General features: G+C 44.1%; 1 long non-coding RNA gene across 1 annotated transcript in view; it reads left to right on the top strand.

The window, feature by feature from the left end:
• LOC311604475 overlaps nt 1-5251 on the top strand; it is a 104874-nt gene extending 99623 nt beyond the window's left edge. Inside the window, exon 4 of the long non-coding RNA XR_014781508.1 lies at nt 5083-5251. This is a non-coding gene — a long non-coding RNA (uncharacterized lncRNA). The remainder of the gene's footprint in view (nt 1-5082) is intronic.
• Nucleotides 5252-22052: the final 16801 nt, after the last annotated feature.

The following is a 22052-nucleotide window of genomic DNA, read 5'->3' on the forward strand; positions in this document are numbered from 1 at the left end:
TCCCAGGCGAATGCAGATGCATCCCAAGATTATAAGAAAAAGCGTTCAAGTTTAAGATGATGAGGATTACAAGGCACAGTACCCCACTTGTCAGCAAGGGTAGGTCTTTCTTGTTGGTTGATTAATGTCCTGAAGTCATCGGGTGCTGGGGCACAGGGGCTCAGGCTTGCTTTCCTCAGGCCCAGGACTTTGCAAGCTGAGTGACTCCAGCAGAAGTGATCCTTCCATCCACCTGTAAGCCCTTTCTCCCTTGTCCCAGCCAACTGCCACAGTCTCTGGAGTGTCCCCAGCGGGAGGTAAGCACAATACCTCCACGATGGAGTGAATTCCCAGAAACAAGCCCCAGGTGATCATCCTAGTCTCTCCCAAGCCCTTTCTCAATCACTTCTGGATGAAGTGATGTCCTGACTTCTGGATGAAGAGCCTCAGCTCCCATTGTGCTCCCATAAGCAGTGTGGTCCTCCTCCATAAACTCACTATGCTGCCTCCTGCCGGTGGGGGGTGGGGGTGTTTTTTCTGCCCTTGGAACCCTCCCTCTCTTCTCCTTGCACCGAGATCACTAATTCAGCTGTGAGCTCATTCACAACGATGCCTCATCCCTCTGGTGTACCCCATCTCTCTTGCACTCGCAGCCCACAGGAAGCCGTGTGAGCGGTTCTGCAGGTTTTACATCATGTGTTGTCTTTGGGGTATCATTGTGTTATGAGCACTTGCCTTCCTATTTCTTTGTTCGAGCACTGCATGTGACCTTTGAGTACTATTTGGGGACAGAGGTCATGTCAGATGTCCACTCTGTTTCCCTTCCAGTCCTTTGTCTGTGGTGATGCTGAGCACACAGAAGCAGCTCCACAAAGACCACTTTCATCAAATTACATGCCTGCCCTTGCTAGCAATAATAGTGAATTTCCTCATTAAAATGCTGTAATTCAGAGTAAGTAATTTAGAGTCATTTGCTTCTAGTTGTTCTGAATTCCTGCATTCATTCATCCATTCTTTTTCAGAACTTGCTATTTGCAAAGCATTGTGCTGTGTACAGGGGAACATAATGATGTTTTAGTCCATTCAGAATGCAATAAGAAAATACCACAAGTTGGGTATGGCAGAAACCTCTTAAACAACAGAAATATACTTCTCAAAGCTTATCTCTGTCTGTCTGTCTGCCCATCCGTCCGTCCGTCTGTCTGCATCTCTCTCTCTGTCTCTGTCTCTCTGTCTCTGTCTCTGTCTCTCTCTCTCTCTCTCTCTCTCTCTCTCTCTCTCTCTCTCTGTGTGTGTGTGTGTGTGTGTGTGTGTGTGTGTTTTACTGGTAATCAAACCCAGGGACTCATAGATGTAAGACAAATGCTCCACCACTGGGCTATACTGTTAGACCTATTTTTACTTTTTCTAATTAATTAACTAATTAACTAATTAACATTACATTACACTCACAGCTTCCCCCCCTCCCCCACTTCTCCCACTCCCTCCTTCTTCCTTACCTCCATCCACCTATTTTTACTTGTGATTTTGAGACAGGGCTTTGCTGAGGCACGCGGACTGGCCTTGAATTCACTCTGTAGTCCAGGCAGGCTTTGAACTTGCTATCTTCCTGCATCGTCAGGACTGGGCCACCCAGTCAGTAATTTCACAGTTGCCTATAGTCCAAAATCAAGGCACTGGCAGATTAAGTGTCTGGTGAGGACCCTCTGACTGTGTCATAGCTGTCACCTTCTCATTGTGTTCTCATGTGGTAGAAATGAATGAGAGAGCTCTTTAGGGCGCTCTTTTTAAGAGCACTAAGCCATTAATAAGGATGCTGCCATCCATGACGCAGTCACAGGCTCCACCTCCTCATATTATCATTTTGTGATTGCACTTCAAAATGTGAAGCTTCCATCAGTTACCATTGGCAATCAAAACACAACGGCGAAAACCAAAACACGACTAAAAGCAAACCAACCAAACGAATAAGCAAAACCAGGTGCCTGGTTTCAGATGACTAACACATCTTTGGGAAATGAGGCTGTGGGAAAAGAACCATGCAGGAAGTTAAGTAGCCTAACTAACAGTGATAGGAGGCTGTCCCAAAGAGGTAGCCCTTTGCATGGCGGATTGAATACAGTCAGAAGTCAATCAGGGATGGCAGAGATGGTGATTGGTGCAGAAGATTCCATGCACAGAAAGGATGAGACCACAGTCATCTACCCAAGGATGGGCAGAGAGTGAATATGACCTCAGTGCAGTGAGGAAGATGCACTGGGATGGAAGGAAGCTAGGGAGTCAGAGTCATAAATAGGAGGATTTTTTTTCCAGTTTTTGTAAAAACACTGCATGTTGCTGGGCGTGGTGGTGCATGGCTTTAATCCCAGCGCTTGGGAGGCAGAGGTAGACAGATCACTGTAAGTTCAAGGCCAGTTTGGTCTACAAAGTGAGTTCAGGACAGCCAAGATAACACAGAGAAACCCTGTCTCAAAACAAACAGAAAACGAATGAACAGACAAAAACAAAGAAACCCACAAACCAGATCAAACCAAGCCAAAACAAAACAAAAACAAAACAAACAAACAAACAAACAAACAAACCAAACAAACCAAAAAAATCACTGGATGTCTGAAGCAGGGGTTTGGAATGCTTGATTAGTATTGGAAAGGCCACTCTGTTTTCACCTTAAATGGGAAGGGTTTGGGGTAAAAGTGAGACACTCAATATGGATCAATTTGGTGGTTCATGCGAGGGTTAATGGATGCTTATGTTGAGCTGGCTTCACAGTGAGGAGAAGGCACTTTGTGGGTAAGAATTAGCAGGGCTTAGTGGTGACGTTGATACAGCAGTGAAGGAGGGCAGGGCTTATGTGGACCGGAGATGTCTGAAGAGCAATAGAAGAATATATAGCGATTTCCTCATCAGGACAAAACCCTGATAAAAATGTGAACTTGAGAGAGCGTGACCATCATTTTGGTTTTGGATATGACAGGCTTAAAGTACTTTTTAGATAACTGATTCAGCTATGAAAAGGTATTCTCCCCTTATTCATTCAATAGAAAATAATAGAATTTAACTGACATAGGACTGCATTTTCATCTGTCCATGAAGTTAACTCATAGCCATATGTGAGAGGAGGTGATGGGTGCATAAAGGTAGACTTGTCGAACCAATGGAACATAACAGAGGACCCCAAAATAAACCTGCACACCTAATTTTTGACAAAGATTTAAAAAACATACATTGACATCCTTTTCAATAAATGGTGCTAGCAAAGCTAGATATCCACTCTTAGAATAATAAAATTAGATCCATATCTCTCACCCTATACAAGAATCAATTTGAAGTGGAACAAAGACCTTAATTTAAAACCTGAAACACTGAAACTGCAAGGAGAAATATAGGGAATCCACTAAGAACACATGCATAGGCAAGGACCCCTTGAATAAACCACAATAGCACAGGAAGTAGTTCCAGGATTTGACAAATGTGATTATATAAAACTAAACAGTTTCTGCCCAGCATAGGAAACCTAGTGCAGAGTGAATAGACAGCCCATGGAATGGAAGAAAAATCTTTCCTAGCTACATTTCATATTTGTGATTAATATCTAGACTTTACAAAAAACTTCAAAAGTAGAATTTTAAAAACATTCCCAAAGAGGTGAGGTGAGAGGGACAGATTGGAAGGAGAAATTATGGTTGGTATGTAAAATTAATAATAATAATAATGATAATGATACTACTACTACTAATAGTAATGCCACCTCCAAACCGTGAGTTAATAAATTGGCCAGTGGACTAAACAGACATTACTCAGAAGAAGAAATACAAACAGCCAAGAAATGTTTTAAAATGTGTTCGGCATCCATTTAGTTAGGGGCTCTATTGCTCTGATGAAACACCACTACTGAACAACTTGGAGAGGAGAGGGCTTATTTAGCTTGCTTTTCCATATCATGCGCATCATCAAAGTAAGTCAAAACAGGAACTCAAACAAGGCAGGAACCAGGAGACAGGAGCTGATGCAGAGGCCATGGAGGGGTATGGTTTAATGGTTTGCTCATCATGGCTTGCTCAGCCTGTTTTCTTATAGAACCCAGGGCCACCAGCCCAGGGATGGCACCACACACAATAGGCTGGGCCCTCCCCTATCAACCATTAATTAAGAAAATGCCCTAGAGCCAGAGCTATGGAGGCACCTTCTCAATTTATGTTCTTTCCTCTTAGATAATGCTAGCTTAAGTCAAGGTGACATAAAATTAACCAGTGCAACATTATTAGCCATTAGGGAAATAAAAAATGAAAGCTACCTCATCAATATGGCTACCATAAAAAAACCCAAATGGCAACACATGCTGGTGAGGATGCAGGGAAAGGAACCTTTATTCATTATTGATGGGAATATAAACTGGTGCAGCCACTGTGGAAATTTCCCAAAAAATTGCAATCAGACTGGTTCTATGACCCAGCAACACCACTCTTCTGGGAGTGCATTCAAAGGGTTCTATGTCCTGCCACAGAGATGCATGACCATTCCTGTTTATTGTTGCTCTACTCATAATAGCAAGCAAGTGGGATCAGCCTAGATGTTCATCAACTGATGAGTGGACAAATGGAAATGTGACCAACATACACACAATGGAGTTTTATCCAGCCATAAAGAGAAAGGAAATTATAAAATCAGCAGGAAAAAGGATAGAGCTGGAAACTGTTGCATTAAGCAAGGCAACCCAGGTACAGAAAGATAGACACTGCACGTTTTCTTTCAAGAAAGGATTCTGGTTTCTAATTTTTATATATTTGTATTTTATATGCGAGAGTAGAAGTGGATGCCAGGAAACTGGAAAGGGATCCATGAGGGGAGAAAAAGAACCTTTCAGGAAGGGGTTAGGGAGGGTGACAGACCACAGTTGCTATGGAAAGATTTGAGGGGACACTGAGGGCAGAGAGGTGCAAAGACCAGGGCAGAGAGATGAACAAGACTGAGTTGCGGAGCCTTAGCTCTTCCATGTGTATGAAGATGCCATAAACGCAACTGCTGCCTTAGATGCTCATTAAAAATAAAATATCTTAGAACCCATCCCTCATCACTTAACGCTTGCCCTTCTTATGCATGCAGTTCAACAGTGTCATTTGTACTTCCACGCTGTGAAACAACGCACCGGTTCAGCTGGCGAGTCTTAAGCTCTACCCATCAAACACGGCCGTGCTCCTCCCTGTTCCTGGCAATCACCATTGCCTCTGGAAGTTACATCACAGAGCGGAACCACAGAACTTGTTTTGTTGTGCTGGCTGATTTCATCAAGTTCATCCATGTGTGGCATATGCCAGAACTTTTCTTTTTAAGACTGATTTATATTAATAAGTCACAATGTATTTCTATGAGTTCCTTTGAAAAGAATGGATCTTCCACACTCTCAGTCAGTCCTCAGATCATGTTTCCTTGGGTGTGTCTGTCTAAGAATCATGTGGGAGAGGCAGCAAATTAGTTATTGATTTTCCTCGAGAAAACTGAGCTGGAAGTGGGTACAGGCAGACCTCCTGTAATGCTTTGAAGGCAGGAGCTGTCTGTCCCTACATGCTCTTAACATGTGTCCTTAAGCAATACTCCACATGCCTTATCTCCTTTAGCTGTCGTGAGGACTCAGTGGTTGATGCTATTAGACCATCACTTATCTGAGATGCTCAGAGATGCAGATTCCAGATTTCTTCCTTTCTTTGTAGATTTTGAAATATTTATATATACCTAATGGGCTGCCTCCAGGGTGGGGACCACATATAAACATACACTTTATTTATTCCTATATTCATAGCCTGGAGGTAATTTTATATAATTTTAGTGCAACTGTGTTTTGACTACAACCTGTCACATGAGATCAGGTGTGGAATTTTCTATTGGCACTCAGAAAGTGATTTTTTTTTGGGAGGTCGGAGGGTGTCACAGCATACTAGATCCTGGCATTCCTAATCAGGTATCTTCAACTCAGACTCCATTTAAAAGGAGTTGCTTTGGCAACAAAGGTTGTGTTTTGAAAAGACCAGCAGTGCTGAGAGTAACCCTTATCTCATGCCTTTGAGCATGTCAGCGTTGGGACCCACGTTATAGTGAGTGCTAAGTCAGGAGACTCTTTTCCAGTGACCTGAGGCATAGCCTGAAGTATGTTGTCACCATGTAGGTGTGTCTACTGCAGGACTTCAGAGGCACTGTTCTTGAGAACCTCCTCCCCAAGTCCTGTGAAAATACTGACCTGTTCCTCTGCACCTCATCTCAGTACATCTGGCTGCATCTGGATCTCTTTTCTTGCCTATTTAAACATTTTATTTATTTCTGTTTATTGACCTGATCTTCATATGTAGTACAGGCTGGTGTGAAACTTACAATGTAGACAAAGGGAACCTTGAACTTCTGCCTCAGCTTCTCAAAATGCTGAGATTACAGGTCTTTATTTTTAAATATTACTTATTTATTATTGTATGTATGTGGGTGTGTGTTCCACAGTACGTGTGGAGGTCAGGGGACAACTTGGTAGAGTCTGTTCTTTCTTTCCACCTCTATGTGGGTTCTGGGAGTTGAACTCAGTACCATGCTTAGGTTGCCAGGCTTGCTTAGCAAGCACCTTTACTCGAGCCTCTGTTCTGGCTCGCACTTCCTTTATCTTACATGGATGAATGCTGTATGTATTTATGGGGTGCAGCCATTCATCATTTTATGATACTATGCTTTATTGGGGCATTATATTTTTTAACATAAATCGAATGCCCAAGACACCCCACACTGGGTGTAAAGCAGCATTTAGTCCTTTGGGCCTGTACAATGCTCAAGGAAAGCATCGACTTCACTTTCTCAGCAGCGTGGGGTGGTCTCATGTCTCTGTGTGGTATTTTGGTAATTGTCACTAACTTTCTGTGTGTGTGTGTGTGTGTGTGTGTGTGTGTGTGTGTGTGTGTGTGTGTTTGAGACAGGGTTTCTCTGTGTAGCCTTGGCTGTCCCTGACTAGCTTTGTAGATGAGACCGGCCTTGAACTCACAGCTATCCACTTGGCTCTGCCTCCCACGTACTGGGATTACAGGAGTGCACCACCACGCCTGGCTTTATCACCAAGTTTCCCATTATAATTTCTTTTGTGATTTGTGATGTTACTATTGTCATTTGTTATGGGAAGATGTAGACCACGCCCATTCAAGATAGAGGACCGAGAGAAATATTGTGTATTCCCCCACCCCCCATGACACCCCCACCCCCTGCTGTTCTTGGTAATACAATGCTAAAACCAAACCAGTTGGTGACTCAGCAGCCCTCTACAGGTGAAAGGACAAGTCTCATGGTTTCTTACTGGAAGTCAACCGCTCACAGTGAATAAGCCTAAACACTTGTTAGATTGACACTTGATCATGTGTCAAAATCTGAGAAAGAGTGAAAGACTCTTGAGTCATTCAACACAGCTGTGAATGCAAAGGGAAAAATGTAAAGTACTTGAAGGAAATTTAAAGTAGTGCTTTAGAAACACAGGGGTGGGCTTGGTGGCACATGCCTTTAATCCCAGCCCTGGGGAGGTAGAGAGAGGCAGGTGGATTGCTATGATTTCCAGCCTTATCTAAGAAGTCCAGAACAGCCAAGGAAAACCAAAGAAGAAGAAGAAAGAGGAGGAAGGGGAGGAGGAGAAGAAGAAGAAGAAGAAGAAACAGCACACGGATGATTAGGACATGAGCCACTACCCTACTGCTGAAGTAGAGAAAGTGTTAGTGATCTGGACAAGAGATGAAACTAACCACAAGACTCTCCTAAGTCAAAGTGCCATGTGGAGCAAGGAAGTGACTCCTTTAATTCCACGAATGCTGAGAAAGGGGAGGAAGCTGCAGAAACAAAAAGAAACAAAACACGTTTGAAGTTGGTTTACAAGGCTCTGTGAAAGAAGCTGTCTCCATAATCGAAAGAGTAAGGTGACATGGTCAGTGCCAATGGAGAGGCTGCTACAAGTGCCCCAAAGGGTTAGTAAGGGAAGAAGCTGGCCCTGGTAGTCAGGGCTGCCTAAAGGAACAGAACTAACAGAGCACACACATGATACACAATACATACATACATGCACACAAACACAAATATGCAAATTAAATCACTTTATGTTGAAATAGCAATAGCTGTCTCACGCCCTTTCTAATCTGTCTGGTTACCAGAAGATGCCACCCATTTTAAGGCCATCAAGGAAATTCCTTAGTTGAAGCTTACTCCTCAGGAAATTTTAATATGAGTCAGTATGTCATTTAAAACCAACCATTATGCTGGGAGTGGTGGTGCACGCCTATAATCCCAGCACTCAGGGAATCAGAGGCAGGTGGAGCTCTGTGAGTTTGAGACTATCCTAGTCTACTAAGTGAGTCCAGGACAGCCAAGGCTACACAGAGAAACCCTGTCTCAAAAAACCAAAAAAAAAAAAAAAAAAAAAACAAAACCAAAAAACAAAAACCCAAAAAATAAAAACCCAAACCAAAAAAACCAACCATCACACCGGCTGCTGTGCTCCATACTAGAATGTGCCTGACACAGCCTTCTATTGGAAGAAGATGGCCTCTAGGACTTTCCCAAGTAGAGAAGAAACAGAAATGCCTGGTTTCAAAGCTTTAAACAACAGGCCAGCTATTTTGTTGGGACTGTATTAGATCCTTGTCAATGGGTTAAAATGGCTGACCTGGGTCAGCTGATGGGTGTGGGTGGGTGGGGAACTGAATCTGGATTCCTTTCCCCCATAGTCTCGTAGCATGGAATGGTGTGGCAAAAGAGGTCGCTTGTACTATAGTAGCAAGGATACAGAACAAGCAAACGAGGGAGGGGCAAGATAAATCCTTCAAGTCCACAGCCCATGGCCCTACCTCTAACTAGCGCCACCTCCTAACAGTTCATTCAGCCATGAGCTTGTAAAGAAATCAGCCCACTGAAGTTAGCATCATTATGAGCCAGTTGTTACCCTCTGGACACAGCTACATGACTAGACCTTCAGCACACTAGCCTTTAGGGATATTTCATATCTAAACCATGACAGAGGCCAATGCAGCTGATGACAGACGTTGAAGTCAATACTTACTTGCCATTCTGAAAACTCTAGGGCCATTAAGGATTCATTACACTACTCAGCCTGTGCTCTAACACAGAAGCACAGAGCTAGGATGACAACACATTTGCTCCCATCATGGCTCACTGAATGACTTAGGCTCATTGTTTTTTTGTGGTTTTTTTTTGACAGTTAAACCAGTGCCTTTTAATGTTATTTGTTCACTAGACTTCATTTTTCATATTTGTTCAATATACACTTCTTATTGAAGATTATTATAAGAACAGTAAGGAAAGCAAGGACAACCAAGATATATTCTTTCTTCTGAATGAAATACAACATAAATTGATCATGAGAAAATAATGTACAATTATAGAATAATATAAAAGTTGGTTTTGTAATGTAGGGGTGCTTAACTTTTTGATATTTGAATGTAATATTATCATGTACAAACATGTTGGGCTGCATGAAAACTATTCTGGGATGCAAGAAGCCCATGAGTTAGGCTCATTGTTAAGACCCACTATTCAGGTTTAAAAAAACCCTTTCAAAATTGTCCTGCATGTTGACAGTTTGGTCATCTAAGAGCTCTGATAGACACATACAGCAAGAGGGATTGGCTCTTCCTGTCAACTAACACAGTGTACACTTTGCAGCCAATGGATCAAGGAATCATTTTGACTATAAAAATCTTATTACTTAAGAAATACGTTTATGGGCTGGAGATATCTCAGAGGTTAAGAGCACTGGCTGCTCTTACAAAGAACCCTGGTTCTACTCTGAGGACCCATATGGTGGCTGGGAACCATTTGTAATGCAAGTTCCAGGGTATTTGATGTCCTGTTCTGGCCTCCACGGATACCAGGCATGCATGTGGTACACAGATACATGTAGGCAAAGCACTTGTAACACATAAAATAAATAAATTAAATACATCCATGGAGCTACACCATAGCTGCTATTTCTCAAGTGCATAAGAGCAAAGAAAACTGAGAATCTCTAGAAAAGAACTCACCTTTTAGATGTTACTAGGGACACGTGACAGTTTTGGGGAAGAGATTAAATGTCATCATTAAGAAGAATTTAGAATTCAATTTCGACCTCTCACCTTGGGGGGTCCTGAGAACTCAGTGACCTCAGTGGAGGAAGTACCTGTAGATATGGTGGAAGCAGTATTTGGAAATGGAGCCTGAAGATGAGGCCAAATTGCTGCAATCCCATGATAGAATGTCAAGATGTTAGTGGCTTCTTATGAATAAGCAAGACGGTACATTCTTGAGAAGGAATCTATTCCTGTCCTGAAGAGGTTGGAACACTGTTGGAAGGATGGCAAGGGATTTAGAGCACTGCAGAAGCTTAGTTGCTAAAGCAACAGCACGTTTGAAAGAACTGATTCCAGTTTTGAAAGAAGTTCTCCCGTGGGTGAAGTGCTAGCACAGCACCGTATGCTACAGAGAAACGGCTTTTTGTGAGTAGAGGTCAGTCACTGTGGCAAACTTCCACTCTTAGGTTAAGAAATTGCTGGTGCCACTCTCACCTGCGTCAGCCATCACACTGATCTCTTAGCAAAAGGAGACACAGAAGGAAGAGCCTTGATCACTAAAAAGATTATAATATGTTGAAGGTTCAGATAATTGTTAGCATATTTCAGAAGCTGGGCATTTTAAAATCAAGGTACATATGTATTTTAGACATGTTAATATATGTAATACAGGTTAATATATATAATGTTTTTGGAAGGTACAGACATTTTTAGATATGATTATACATGTAATACACTATTGATATTTATCATTATACATGCAATACATTGTAATATATATGTTTTGGAATGAGAGTTTTTCTAGATAGCCCAGGCTGCACTTGAACTCTGTTTGTAGTCCAGGCTGCTTTGGAGCTTGTAATCTTTCTGTCTCCACCTCCTGAGTGCTGGAGTTAAAGAAATATGTTACGACACTAGCCCCAACCAGAACTTCCATATGCACTGAAGACAAAAACAACTGTATATGATTCACTTTGTTGTGAGATTCATTTTACTGGCCTGGAACCGAATCCATAGTATGCCTGTATTGTGGCCATAGGACACTGTGAAATGATCCTAAATACTCTATCGCCTCACATAACTTGTCAAGTTTTTGCGATGATGAGTCCATTTAATATCTACTTCTGATGAAATCTTAATTATAAGCACACAATTCTTAACTGTAGTCAGCCCTCAGTATGTCTAACTAATAGTATGTCCCATCTAACTGAAAATCTGTACCCTGTGACTAACATATCCCATTTTTATACTGTTTACCTTTATGAGTTTGTTGTTTTTAGATGTCACACACAAGCAAGCTCACCCAGTGGCCCTCTGTCTGTGTCTAATTACGTCACCAACACAGTGTCCTGCGTGTTCATTCATGTTATTGAGCACAAGATACCTGTTATTTGCTCTGGCAAGAGCAAACAGAGCCATGCTACCCTAAAGAAGCCTGAATCCTTGAGTGTAGATGGGAGAAGCAATGGATGGGCTACTGCACCTCCTGCCCATCACGGAAAATGGCCGTCTGCTTCTGCAGGGCAGAGCTTCCCACTTGGCTTCTGGGGCCAGAACTGAAACAAGTTTCTGAAGTAGTGTTGAAAGTTTTGATTCCGCAGTGAGATTTGACAGCCTGGCCAATAAATAAGCCTTTTTACCTGTGTCTGAAAAATTGTGCAAGGGAAATCTGGTAAGGTGCCCTTTTAGGGCTGCACCTGAAGTATTAACGCAGGGAAAGTCTTTCTTATATTGAGACCAGCCTCCCAGTACAGAGCCAGAGAGGGGTAGTCTCATGCGTGAAGTTCTAACAGAGCCAGGTGTGATGGCAAACACCTGTAACCAAAGCACTAGGGAGGTCAAGGCAGAAGGAGTGCAAATTTGAGGTTGGCTTGGGCTACATAGCAAAGCCTTACCTCAAAAGAAGTAAACCAGCCAAACAAACAACAAATAAAAATGGAGTTTACCCTGCTAGGTGTTAGACTTTCTTGGGACCCAGAGCCTCTTCTTTCTTCGACTATCTCTCCCTTCTCATCTGTGCCATGGTAGGACAGACATTGCCACCTCAGAAACTAGTAAATCTTCTGTTTTCATAGGCTCACCCAAGAAGAGGTGAGTCATATACTAAGTCCTACCCACATCTAACTTAAGGAATGTGGATGAGACTCTGGAGTTAAAACTGTTGATGAATTGGTAATAAGACTTTGGGCAAGGCAGGGATGGATGACTGACTATATTTTGCCTATGAGGCAGACATGCATTTGAGAAGGTCAAACTCTTTATTGCTTGTGTACCCCAGGTTTGTATGTTGATGTCCTAATGTTTACTACTTCAGATCTGATCTTATTCAGAAACAGGATTGTTTAAAAAGGATTTAGTTAGGATGGGGTCATACTGGGATAGGGTGGGTTTTACTACAATGACTCGTGTCCCTCTAAGTGGAGAAACATGGACCAGGAAACACAGAAAGAACACAATGTGACGATGAAGCCAAAGAGTAGGGCAACACATCTACATGTAAAAAATGTCATAGATGTCAGAAAGCCATAGGAAGCACCAAGGGATCTGGACCTCACCGTGCTTTGGATACTTCCATCCTGGACTTCCAATGCTTGGAATTGGAGGAGCATATGTTTCTGTGCTGTAGCCATCCCATTTGTGGTACTTTGTTGTGGTAGCTTTAGCATACTAATGCAGATTTGACAGGCTTTAGAGTTTTCTGGACACAAAGCTCCTTACCTGAAAACTGTCTTTACCCCCATGTTGTTTAAGGTCTCCATTTTGAAAAAAATTCTAAGATACAGAGAAAAGGAATACAAAGTTAAAGTTGAATTACCAAAATGTGGTAGCTCCGTCATGCTTCTCTCTAAAGCCATAGAATGAATAATGCCATCCTGAGGCTGGCCTCAGGACTCAGCATCTTTGGGCACCCATGGTTTTTGGAACAGAGTCTCATAAAAACAAAACAGAACAAGGCCTGTGAATGCTGTGAATTTCCAACCTTTTCTTGTTGACCGAGCTAATGTATTTTTGGCCTGCTTTCTGTCTCTATTAAGCCAGAAGTCAGGAAACTAGGCCCCAGTTTCCTGGTCCCCAGTAGCTGGGGAAGTAATTAACCCACCTCTTTGAAAACAGCTGGTGTCCAGATAAGGAGATTCCTAATGCGAAAGATGACAGGTTTGTGTCATAGGTTGTCACTTAACAGGTTTGTTTGTTTGATCATGATTAGAGCAGGGTATAAGGACTTTTTTCTCCTTCTTAGTATGAGGGCACAGAGAGTGACAATGTACATACCAAACCTTGAAGATAACTGAAGAATAGACATCGAATGTAGTTCTAAACAACAGTGAGGTTAACCAAGGCAAATATGGACATGGAGACATTACAGAGTTCTCTGAGAATGCTACTGAATCTGGTTAGGAAGAAAGATGTCCCTGTCCTACAAAGCCTGGGAATTCCCATGTCGTTACTCATCATCGCCTAGCTTTTGTTTCAGTGACATCTATAGTACCAGATGGGCAAAGCCTTGCATGGGAGAGAATGTAGTCAACAAAGCTGAAGGCTCCTAGACATTGAGGGTGTCAACTCTCTGAGGAAATATCCCCAAACTGTTCTTGGGTTTAGTGTTTATCCTGACCCCTTCCCAGACAGACTTCCTAGTCACCATGATGAACACTCTAGCAAGCTCTTGCCCAGAGCCAGCCCATGGGAGTCTTTGCTGACTGAAGCCTAGCTCTGCCTCAGCTGCTCACTGCATCTCTGGGCTTGGTGAAGTAATGACGGAGTGGAGTCTTTTCCCCACGGAGTCTTTGTGGCTTCCTTAGCCAGAGAAGGCAAGGAGGCATTTGAAAGGACTCCACATGGTGTGGAGGGGTGGTGTGCTGTGGTAAGAAGAGGATTCAGTATGTGTAAGGAGGGTCCGGGTGTATAAGGTCCTCAGGAATTGGGATTACCTATGGGGTTTGCAGTTGAGGGAGGAAAGGCAAAACACTTCATGTCTCACAGCTCAGCCAGGAAACATAGTCTTTCAAGATATTTCAGCAGACAAAACGTAATTCAGAGACATGGCTACATATGCTGAGAAACCACACAGGAGATGGCGAGCCATGTCAGACTTGAACAAAGCAGGAAGCCCACACCAGGTGAACTATCAGAGGCAAGATTAGCCAAAGCCCAGATGCTGGGTTCTTAGAAGAATAGAAACCAGGTCATACTGGCTGGCAGGGAGCTGGGCTTGTATTGAGGGATCAGAGGTGGGAGACAGAGCCACTGTCCAAGATTAGAGAGACCCCGTTCCATCTCTAGTACTCTTTGGCTGGCACAAAGGTACTGGAAAGCCACATAGCATGGGTACCTATGAAGGGCAGAAGAAAGAGAAGGGCTCAGGCTCAAGAGCTGGTGCATTGGCGATCAGCAGACACAAGACAGGGAGTGGAGCTGGGGCTCTTAGTAGTATTTATGAACAATGCTGTCAGGAGTCTGATGGGAGCTACCTCCTGCTGTCCAAAGACACATCAGGGCATTTGACAGTACAAGGCTCTCCAGTATCACAGTGATAAATAGGGGTTAGCCTTCTGTATAAGAGGCGTTCTGGGGATCTTGGGCAAGACCAGGGAGAGCTGAGATGTTATGCAACCGCTAGGATCATCAGATGGTTAGGGGCTCTCACCAGGCCTTCATAGGTTCTCATTTCTACCTGAGGTCAGCACAGGTAACCAGTGATCCCATGGTTAAGGGGCAGCCTGCTATTGTGTTGCTGTTTCCTTTCTTGATAACCACATGCATCTTTTGGTCTGGTCCAATGATGAAAAGGCACTCCTTAGTGGGAGGTAGATCCATGAGTATAGGAAAGCTTGGAATAATGGAAAGTCAGAGCTGGCAGCTTTGCAGGAGGCAGTACATCTACCCTGGACTCCCAGGAGCAGAATTTTCTGAGCTGTCACATGAAAAGTGACAAAGTGGTTTTTAGTTGTGATTTGCACAACAGGGGAGAAAGTGAGGAAAATAGTCACATAATGCCAAGATTTCTAGTTAGAAACAACCAGTTTTGGGCCCAACTTCCAGCAAAGCACTTCTGCTAAGGAAGGCTATTTGTCAGCCAGTTGAGCCCATTCCTGGAAGACAAGCAAAGTCCATCTTCACATTGTATGAAGTCATCCTTCTTGGCTCACAATTAGATCTTTACCATTAACAACACCATGGAAAGTAGGTGTGTGTGTGTGTGTGTGTGTGTGTGTGTGTGTGTGTGTGTGTGTGTGTGTGTATTAAGAGTTTTCTTTCTGGTTACCCAATTTAAGAAGAATGTGCTTGGAACATTTGAGCTTAGATGACAGGGTCACATGTACTGCGATGACAACTAATGTACTCAAAGCATCACGGAATAGCCTCAAGATCACCGAAAACATCAAACCGTCAACAGAACAGGTTAATCCAAGTACTCATTGCATGGGATGTAATCTATGGGAGGTTTTGAGTTCTTGAAGCTTGCTAGAGTTTGATGATTCTGAAATGGTGCCACAGTAAGATGTCAAAGCTACTCTTCTTGGCCTTCTTCATTTTCCTCTTAGTTTATAATGAATCTTTGAAAGGAAGAGACATTTTATTGCTATAGTGTTCTCCGTATAAATCTGCTAATGCTCTGTATTTTATTGTCCAAAAAGGGGGGGGGAGTCATAGCTTTACTACAGTATAGGAAATGAACATAGTGCCTCCTGCCACCCTGCTGCAACATCAGTGATGTTTTGCAACTACTTGAATGATTGCTAAAGTGGTTGACAACAAATGCCACCTCAAACATGATAACCTGGGTTGCACAGACTGCTTTAAAATAAATGTTATTGTTTTTGTTTTTTTGGTGTGTGTGTGTCTGTGTGAAAATAAATGTTAAGGCTGAAAGAAAAAGGAGAACCAATGGCATCTTGACTGTATATATCTGGCTCTCCCAACCTGTATCTTGTAATGTTGAGCGTATTGAGAAACCTAATTCTTTATCTGTCACTGAGTTGCTGAGTTGTGGGTCTGAGTGACTGATTCTGACAATTAGTAGGCTCAAAAACCACCACCACCACTACCACCATCACCACCACCACCACCAAAAAAGCCACCAAACCCACTTCATTAATTATACCCTGCACAATTAGCACCTGGGAATATACTTCTGCATTCAGAGAGTGATTTCACTTTACAAACACTACTTTATTTAGTGTAGTGTATGCTGTACCTGACTGCTTTCTAGGGAGCAGGATGGATGAGGATGGAGAGGAAAGACAGTGGCCATGAGCACTTTGTCCCATGTATAGCAGGTCAGCAGCCATATAAACTTACTACTGCTCTGTATTTTATTGTCCAAAAAAGAGTGAGGGGGGGGGGAGGAATCATAGCTTTACCACAGTATAGGAAATGGACATTTGCATCCCAGGCCCACAGTTCTTCTATGGAAAACCCATCTCTGCTGACTGAGGCTGTGTGGCTCACCCACAGTGCTGGCTCTACGGGCTCCTGACCTCCTTCACTCATTCAACAAGTGTGTAACAGATTCCTCTTTACCATTGCCTGTGTTAGGATCTGGGAACACAGCAGAAGGACCCTGTAAGCCTCTGTTAAGCCCAGGTCTACCGGATGAATGGTAGAATGAGGGGCATCCCAGAATTCTTTGACAACGCAGAGAGTGGTTGTCCGTCATGGGAGAGGAGAGAGTGGACATTGTCAGCTATGGAGGCTCTTTCCCTGGAACTCTGTTGATTGCCCTTCTATGTACTGCACGCTACAAGTTAGAGCACAGCTATGAACTCTGAGGAAACATTAGCTAAGTTTCTCCTTTTTTTAGTGTTCCCTGTGCCTCTATTTTCTCTGTTGTCTTGCTACAATGTTCCATGAGCAGTGGTCTTCCCAATGTTTGCTCCTCAACTCAGGACCAACACATGGGTTCTGGACTCCAGAGAGACTTGGAGAGAGTAGAGTCTGGAAAAGCCCTAAATCGATGTCAAAAAGAGACAAGGATTCTGGTCAAGGCATGGTAGAAACCAGGATGCAAAAGGTAGCAGACCATAGCCAGAAGCGAGGAGCCTGGGGGTCCAGGCGTTCAGCAGACACAGGGCCTAGAAATGCCAGTCTGCGAAACTTCCTGCATACAAAGGCAGCTCTTTGGATGGCCAGGTCAGATAGCTCCTCCACCCTGTCCCCTCCCCCCAGTTAAATTCTCAGCAGGCACAGCCTGCAGGTGGGCACTAGGAAGAAAGGAGCTCTGAGGGATCCATTGCCGAAGTCTGAATGTATCTGACACATGGCTGGACTTTAGACCAGGCCATTTGATGGTGTAGTGTATTTCCTGGTGTGTGGCTCTCAACAAGAAGTCCTGCTAGCTTCTACCAGGGTTCAGCTTTAGAATGGCTTCTGGGAGAGCTCCTGGGGTGTCTCCTAGACACCAGGACAAGGGCTGGCTTTCATTGAGGTTCTTTTCAGGGATTTTCTTTCCTTGTTGAAAAAAAAATTACAGGAGGTGACATTAGTTTGGGCACATGGAATCAGCAATGGGTGGAGCTTCCTCCGAGGCTCTGGAAGGAGCAGGCAAATGCCTTTCAACACTAGCCTGAGGAATCTTAGGACTCTGGTTACCATTTTGATTAAAGTGGTGATGAAAGGATTCAACCCAGCATTAAGAGTTGCGGTTTCAATCCCGAGGGAGGCACAGTTAGGTGACAAGCCAGCCTAGCCCTTTAACACGTCTACAAAGTGCATCCTCTTGCATTTTGGACAGGTACCATGAGTTGAAATTCCATTTCTGGCCAAATTTTCACAAGGCCTTGCAGACGAGAAGGAACTTTAGGATGTGGACTTGTATCTATTTTTTCCCACATGTTGTTAGATAATCTTGGATATCTGCCCTGTGTATGTTTGTGTGCAGGTTTCCACAGAGGCCATAAGTGGTCCTTAGAGCCTCAGGTATTGGAGTTACAGGTGATGCTCAGCTACCTGAGAACCAAACTCCATTCCTCTGAAAGAGCAGCACAGTGCTCTTAACAACTGAGCCATGGCTCCAGCTCCTAAAATTATTTTATTTATTTGATAAATGCAGTTAGAAATAGCCATTTTCTGAAAGTTTCCAACCAGTAAAAACAAGACAATTTAGAAAATGTTATGTTTCTATTTGAAGAGTTTAAAAAATTATTATTATTATTATTATTATTATTATTATTATTATTATTATTATTATTATTGGTTTTTCAAAACAAGGTTTCTCTGTGTAGCCTTGGCTGTCCTAGACTTGCTTTATAGTCCAGGCTGGACTCGAACTCACAGTGATCCACTTGCCTCTGCCTCCTGAGTGCTGGGATTAAAGGTGTGCATCACCATGCCTGGCTAAAAATTATTCTTTTAATGACACTTTAATTCTAACCCTTTTCATGATTGTTACACCACGAATGTTACAACTGCTCTATTTGATATTCTGTTTAAAAATCTTTTAAAAATATCTATTTACTTGTTTATTTATGTATGGATACTTTGTGGGACACTTGAGGTCAGAGGGCAGCTTTTGGAAGTCAGTTGTCTCCTTCTATCATATCGGCCCCAGGAATCAAACTGAGGTCACCAGGCATCTTTTTCCACTGAGACATCTTCTTGACCCTTAAAATTTCTTTAAAAATTTAATTGTGGCATCTATGTTAGTAACATAAAACTTACCACCTACCTCCAATGTTGCAGAACCAGGCCTCTGTTCACATTCAATCCTAAGTCCCCAGTGTCCCTCCTCCTCAGTGACAGCAGCCTCTACTTTACATTCTGGCTCTGTGAGTTTGACTTATCTAGATACCTCGTGTAAGTGGATCATAACCATATTTGTTGTTCTGTGACTGGCTTATTTCACTTAGCATAATATCCTCCTGTGTTTGGTGTCTTGGTCTTTAAAATACCATTTCCTCCTAACACCCGAGGGCTAACCCATTTAAAATCCACAAAGGTCACCAGTGGAATTTTAACAACACCCACGAAGCCCGGAAATGTTAAAGATGAACATGTGTCTGGAAAACACCACGTTGCTCACAGCAGACAGACCATCTCAGGGGTGAAAAAGCTAACCCACTGCCGCCTCTGTGGTGAAGAAGAGGGTCCTATTAAGTGGCACCAGCTGGGAACCTCCTGCACAGCAGGGCACAGAGCCACAGGCATGAAGCCAAGGGCAAGGGGCGCTCTGCAGATGTGCCTTGCTCACACTGCTGCCAGCGGTCACGCTGCCCTCCCAGGGCTGTGGCAACAGCTGCTGCTGGAGTGGGGCTGGCAGCGGCTCTGGAGGGAGGCATGCGCGGGCCCAGTGCCAAAGCAGAAGAGTTAGCTGCTGTGGAACCGAAGAGTGGACAATAACAGAGGGCGCCATAACACCCCAGATCCCTGCGTGTACCCTCTCAAAGCACTGTCGCCCCTGCCATTGTCTTTGTAGCTTCCCAAACGCAAGCAATGAATGCTGTGAGCCTCTCTCCTCTCTCTCTGTCTCCTGCTAAACCGACAGGGCCCACATTAGGCTGCTACTCAGCCACGTCACCCAAATGATGGAACGAAACGGGGCACTGGGCTGGCTGGAGACACAGTCTTTACAAGCTCATGGCGGCAGGAGGGGGGGGGGGTGTTCGTATGTCCTAGCAGCAAGGAAAATACTCTCTCAGAGCCATGACACCATCTTTTTCAAAGAAATGTAATTTGCTGCTGTCAATAACATGGATTTCCCACCGCAAAGAGCCAGTATTTTCCTCGTTATTTATCAAATCTTTTACACCCTGATGACTAATGAAAAACTCCACGGCAATCTGTTACTGTGCTGGCATTGTTTGTCATCAGAAACGACACTGGAACACAGGGGCAATCAGTTGCAATTGCATTCAAGGTTTACTCTCACCCCAGGGAGCATGTACACTCACGTGTCTGTAGGGGCAGATAACCATTTATGTGTGCAGCCTTTGTGAATAATCCCTGCAGCATTTGCCACCTTGAGGCACCACGCTGCCGTCCATCAGCATCTCGAGGGTGGTTTTGATATCACTTCAGTTGGAAAGAATGAGCTGTAAAGGAGGGCGAGCATCTCCACTAAGGCCAAGTAGCAAGTCAACTGAGGTGAAAAAATACAGGTCTCCCGAGCCTTCAGCCAGAGCTTCCTCCTCTGAACTGTGCTGGCGAAGAACATGCCAGAGTCGGGGGAGACTTGTGAGACATGATATAGATATAGATATAGATATAGATATAGATATAGATATAGATATATTTCTGGTTGGACTATGTTTCTCCTGTCTTCGGCCCAGGCAGTCCTGAAATGTGAAATCAGTGCTTCCTTGAAAATGAATAGAGTCATTTTATCAGGCCAAATCTATACAAAACTGGCATTTAAAATTTAAGATATTCAATTATCAGCAACTCAATATATTTCTAACTAACTGCTCTCGCTGGCTTTACGCTGGGCACAGCTCCCACATAGCCACAAACTGGCCTTTTCTTTGGTTTACCTTGGCTAGTTTCCCCCCTTTCAATTTTGCTGCCGGTGACCTCAGATCATTGTTTTTAGCAGCCTCCATAACTAATTGAGCCAATTGCAGAGGCAGCTGGCCAAGCTTCGCAATTAACCCCAAAGCCAGTCACTCCAGGTGATACAAATACGACGCACAGACGGGTAGTTTGCAAGAAATCTCACCAGGTCTAGCCTGCTCCTGGTTCTGCAGGAAAAGGAATTCTCTTAGTAATCTGCTGTTTATCCTTCCTCAGTAGTGTGTGCTAGGGAGTGGGCACTTCTGAAACTGGTCCACCCGGGTGGTGGCGGCGGCGGTCTTGGGATCTCAGGAGGGTATTTTGGCTGAATCCTAGGTGTGAGAGATGGGCTACTGAAGTGATCAAAGACATATTCGTTAGCGTCGTTCATTCTCACCATCCGGCGGAAGCTCGTGTCTTGCCCCACTCGCCTGACTTCCACCATCTGGAGTGACGACATCAGGATATGCTCACCACAAAGCAGGGATGGACAAGCTCCAAGTGGGGGCTCCTTGGCAGAAGGGCTGGGGGCTGCCTGGCAGAAGCGCCTGGGCCACCACCGCAAGATGGTAGAGCCGCCTGCTTCCTGCATATGGTTGAGAAATGAGGACAGTGCTTCTCTGTCTGCACTTCCATGGTATTTTTTGTGAACCACTTGATGTGGGAGCCCCCTGGTACTGCTGACTCAGAGCATGCCCGTAAGGTCTGTTTCAATGATCTATCTTTCTCTGGCCGTGGGGTGGGGCTTCGTTTTTATGCCGCACTCTAAGCAGAGGGAAGTCACAGAAGGCCAGGGCAGGAAACCTAGCCTCTCTCAGACAGATAGCAGAACCCCAGGCTAACGCTACAAAGAACATTGCAGCGGTAGCTGGCCAGGGTTCTGGTGAGAATTTTGGAAAGCGTGTAGGAAGGATGTAGAATATTCCCGCAGTCAGTGAGATGACAGGACAGTGGGAAGCGAGCCCTGCGGCGGTGGGGGGGGGGGTAGGGTGGGGGGTGGAGTGGCGGTAGCGCGGGGTGGGGGTGGGGCGGGGGCGGGGGTGGGGCGGTGGAGGAGGAAATCCAACTCCATGTTGTGGCCTTTATTGATTTCCATGGAGTAAAAATAATCCCAGTGCGGCCGGCCAGTTTTAAAGTGCCTTAATTTAACAAGTGGCTTGCAAAATTTCTAGGTGTTTGATAATCGCTGCAGAGCTTTTGTGAGTTGATTCCTAAGTGTGCTGTCTCTGGGCCTCCAACAGTAAAACGGGCAAAGTGTACCACATGTTAAAATATCAGGATCTGGGTACCCAGAAGCAAGTACCTCTGGGAGGCCCAGGCCTCATCCCTCTCCCTCTCTCAACCCATCACTGCATGGCTCTCTCTCAGGTCTGAGATCATGGTCCAGACACCCCGGGTGGAAACACTGTACTCTCAAGTCACTGCTCTGAAAGCACCCAGAGTGTGACCTTTTGGAAACAGTCCCCAGCCTCACTGCTGCAAACATTACAGTGCCTGCCATAAAAGTAGGTGCCG

The sequence above is a fragment of the Acomys minous genome (genome assembly GCF_964271855.1).
Source record: "Acomys minous genome assembly, chromosome: 9".
Taxonomy (NCBI): domain Eukaryota; kingdom Metazoa; phylum Chordata; class Mammalia; order Rodentia; family Muridae; genus Acomys; species Acomys minous.